The sequence below is a fragment of the Nannospalax galili genome, unplaced genomic scaffold (genome assembly GCF_000622305.1).
Source record: "Nannospalax galili isolate Female #2095 unplaced genomic scaffold, S.galili_v1.0 scaffold75, whole genome shotgun sequence".
NCBI lineage: Eukaryota > Metazoa > Chordata > Mammalia > Rodentia > Spalacidae > Nannospalax > Nannospalax galili.
This window is the reverse complement of record NW_008339433.1, coordinates 4769985-4774695: the sequence shown is the minus strand read 5'-3', so window position 1 is coordinate 4774695 and position 4711 is coordinate 4769985.

Here is a 4711-nt window from a genome sequence, read left to right as displayed (position 1 = left end):
ATGATTTGTCAGGAACTGAGGCATGCCATATCGAGTTACTTCTGTAAACCAAAATGCGGCAGGCTAGCCTTGAGAAATGATGAATAGAAAAGCAATCTGTAGTAGAAATGGTATACCCCTAGAGGCAAACTAGAAGCCACACTCTGCAGAAGGTTCTCTCTCTAAAGGAGATAAACAAGTAGGGAAAGAAGAATGCTAGCCAGATGTGAGGTACTGTGTTAGGATCTATATGGCATCATCCTTGTCTTTCAGGGTTTCACAAGCTTGAACCCTGTTAGGCGCCAGACAAACTGCATGTGCCATCTTGTTTATCCTCTAGAGAAAGACTAAGGAAAGTGTCAAGAGCTTGCCTTCATTTGATCTATAAAATGGATGAAAAGGAAATTAATCAGATTTTTATCTGTGTATCAAGGTCTTACTAGAGTAGAAGGTACCTAGATTACTTCTTTTTTCCTCAGTTTTTAAGAGATGGTCTCTTGCTATTGTTGCCAATGCTGGCTCCAAATGTCTGGGCTGAAACAATTTTCTCAACTTGCTTGGACTACAGGTATGTACCACTGAATCTGGCAAAACATAGAAGACTACTCAGTGTTATGTTATTTTGGATGAATAACTGATGATCCAGACTCTAGGCCTATAAACCTGAGAAGCAGCCCATCAGTCTCAAGACCTTTCCAAGGCATAATAACAAACAAGGCCTACAAGCTCAGAAGCAGTTGGTTTTAGCTAGAATTACATTTCTTTGAATTCAAAATGGAGTAACATCAGGTCAGGTAAAGGAGCTATACATATCAGGCAGAAAGATAAAGATTTTGTCACCTTGAGTAGGTTATATAGGCTCAGAATATAAACTGAGTTAGAAGTACTACTACTGTGCTTTGAGAACTCTGTCCTTTCCTCTGTTGATCCAAAAGCACAACTCTCATCTCAAAGGGGAGAAGAAATAGTTTATTCTGGAGCCAAATATGAGTGACTGTGGCCTCAGAACACAGATTTAGGTCAGGCCAAGCTCTATGTTCTCACATGGTAAGAGTTTCATTAAGATTTTATAGTAACATAATAAAGAAAGCCATTCAAGACCCTTTCAAATACATTGGTGAAGATTTCAGAGAGTTGGCTTATAGAAAAGTGATGAAAAGTCTGTGATAGGCCTTAGGTGCTATCTGACAGGCTTCTTCATCCTTGGATTGGTGGTCGGCTAAGTTAAGTAATACATATTGAAAGGTTTTTATCTGTTAGTCACAGGATGTTAGATCAGACGCAGATAGGAGCAAGGAACGGCTAGTATGGCCCGAGATAAATTGTAATTAAGTGCTGGACCTGCAAAATTCCAAACTCTCCATAATCATTGATGTTCTTATCAGTTGATTGGCCTTGCAGAAGGTTCAGCTTGAAGATAGCTGTATTAGTTTCTAGTAGTTGCTTCTGTATTGAGAAGATACCCGACACAAGTAATTGAAAGTAAGAAACAATTGTCTCATGGTTTAGAGGACTCTCAGTAGGGTACAACGTCATGAAAAAGATGATGTGGAAGAGTAATATTATCTTATGGTGGCTGGGAATGGGGAAAGTGGGAGAGGGAGAGAGAGACAGAGAGGGATAAGGACAGATAGAAGGAGAGGTAGAGAGGAGGGGGAGGGAGATAAAATAAGAGAGAGAGAATAAAATATATGGGATCAAGAAATGGATATAATTTCCAGAAGCATGGGTCCAGTGACTTACTACCTCTAGGTAGGCCCCATGCCGTAACATTTCTACCATCTCCCAAAACAGCGCCACTAACTGGGATCCAAACATTCAACAAATGAGCTTGAGTAGTACATGCCTGCTGGCCTTCTTTTCTAGGCTATGAGTTACCTCAAGGCAATTACTATGCTTTTCTTCTCTCTAACCTAAGTACCTACTGTATTGTTTGACATCCAGTAGAAGCTCATGAGTGGCTGAAAGACTAGTGTATATTTTAAGCAGGCTTAAACAAATACCCACAACAGCTTTGTCTCTGATCTCTCGCTTTGAAAATGGCATTTAGGAAAAGAAAATAGCCTTATAAGTGAACCTAGATATTATCGAAAAGAGGTACCCCCTCTTTTTTAAAAAAAAAATTGGACAATTAATTTTTTCCTCATTTTTGTAAAGGAAGCCAAATTTTGTGTCAAGAGAATGTGTAAACTTGCCACATGTGACAACATCATAATAAGGTCACAGGAGAATTCACACTTATAGATAAGCTAGTGGAAGAACAAAGATAGTTTGAAAGGTTAGAAAAAAAGATTCTGAAATGTCATATCTACTGTACAAAACTGACCACCTTGGAATCATTCTACAGAATAGCCTAGGGCATTTGAAAAGCAGCCAGTAAACACCTCTGACATGGCATGCGCATGCAAAATCCTGTCACTTCTCAGAGACCTCAGGAGGTGAGAAATTTAGGTAAGAAGACCCTTTCAACTCTAGCAGTCAGTTTTTCCAAATTTCAATGCTTTTGTATTCAATTTAAATGGTATGCATAGTCTAAAAGGTTGTAGTTTTCTTTAAACTCTGAAAGTCTCTTCCTCTACTATGATTTACATTTTTGAGATTATTTTAAAAACGGTAAGAACAAATACCTGTTTCTCCTATTGAGACTTTAACAAACAGATCTTGCTTCTTTCATACAAATGAGCTCAGTCCATTTTCCCTGTTTCTCTCTGAAGAAGCACTTTTGGTTTTTATTTAGAGTGCAGAATGTTAAGGCTGGAAATGACTAATTACGGGTCATCTGGCTCAATTCCATTTGACAGATGGAGAAAATAAGGCTCAGAGAAAGGAAGCAATTTAGTGGTGAAATATGAAGTGTAATTCAGCTCTTGTAATCATTGGACTTCCCATTCACCTTACTGTTTCTAAGGTGGGCCTGATACATGTAGAACCACAGTGTGAGTGTGTGCGTGTGTGTGTGTGTGTGTGTGTGTGTGTGTGTGTGTGTAAAAGAGAAGGGGGCATTTCAAGCTTTTTCCTTCTGTTTTTTTGACAGTATTAATTTCATTCATTTATTCATTCATTAAAAATATATGTTTACCATGGACTGTGTGCCATCATTGAGGAAACAGTAATGAACAAAGTACATAAAACCTTGCTGGGGCTGGAGAGATAGTTCAGTGGTTAAGAATACTTGCTGCTCTTCCAGAGGACCCAGGTTCGAGTCCTGGCACCCACATGGTGGCTAACAGCCATCTGTAACTCCAGTTCCAGGGTATCCGACACTCTCTTCTGGCCTCTGCAGGGCATTGCATGCACATGATGCAATTAGATACATGCAGGCAATACACTCATGCACATAAAATAAAACTAATAAAATATTTTTTAAAAACCCTGCAATTATGAACCTTATGTTCAGGTAGAAGAGTCAGACAATAAACAAGATGACTCTTCTGCTCCTAACAGGTGCCTGTTCCCAAACTCTTTTGTCTATTAGTGCCTCTACGATTTCTCCTCCTCCACTGTTTGATCTCTGTCTTCTTGTATTGTGGGTGCAGGGTACAGGGAGAGAGAAGAAAGAAAGCCCTTTCAGTTGCTCTGTTCTCTACACTTTAAGCTCAGCATGAAGTTTTGAATTTCCTAAAGTCAGGCTTAGTACCTGTGTAACACCACAGTGAAGATGTCAGTATTTTTCATCAACACTCCACTAGTAGGCTGGTTCACTTGTCAGCTTGCTTGTGAGATGACATTGAGGTACTGGATGTGAGAGTCGTACTATTACCTTATAATTTGTATGTTCTTTTTTGATACGATTGTCATTGTGCTGAACCCCACTGTACCTGGCTGCTTTGACAAGTGTGCTATTTTAGCAACACAGAATAAAACAGAGAAAGAAAAGAAGAATGCATGCTGTGCTTATGCTGTCAGATCCAGGCCTCTCTGTTCTTAAGTTTGTGGATGATTTGTTCAGAGTTGTTCACAGACCAAAGAAAAACATAATAAAAAGTTAGGTTTTGTTTTTAACCCGTGTAACACTGAATGTTCTCGTACCTCACAGGATATGTGGGGTGTTGTCTGTATGGACTGAAATAAGAGGATCCTCATATCTTTTCTTTTTATATTTGAAATGCCACCATTATGATGAATTTGTTTGGGCTAACCATCAGCTTGTATAAAATACAAAGAGGGCAGATTGGGTTATCTTCTGAAATCCTTAACATTGGGGTATGCATATGTGTATCAGATCAATTTCTTCCCTAACCCAAAGCATGAAAAATGATGACAAGGAGTTGGTAAAAGGCATATGAGGTTGGAAGATGGTGAAATAATCTTGACCCAATCCCCCCAGAGCCACTCTAAGTTATAGCCTTGAACAAAGTCACCATTAAAAGAATTTTTATTGAAAGTGACTAGGAAATAGATTTTTATATTTTAACTACTTAAGGCTGGGCATTTTTCAATAAGGAAGAAGAGTTATGAATGACTACCAGAAAAGACTTAGAGAATTGTTCTTAAGCCCAGTAGGTAGATAGCAAATATCTACTTTGGTACAGGGTAGCTCTGTGCACGGATCCATTGAGCACTTAATGTCATTCTCCTTATTGAGATCCCACCTACACCAGGTTCACAAAACATTCCGTGCTGAAGCTGTGAAAGAAGTAGAACAGACATACAGCTTTAGTTTTCTTTTTTAAATGCCAGTTAAGGTGTATTTTACATGCTCTAAAGATATATATATATATATATATATATA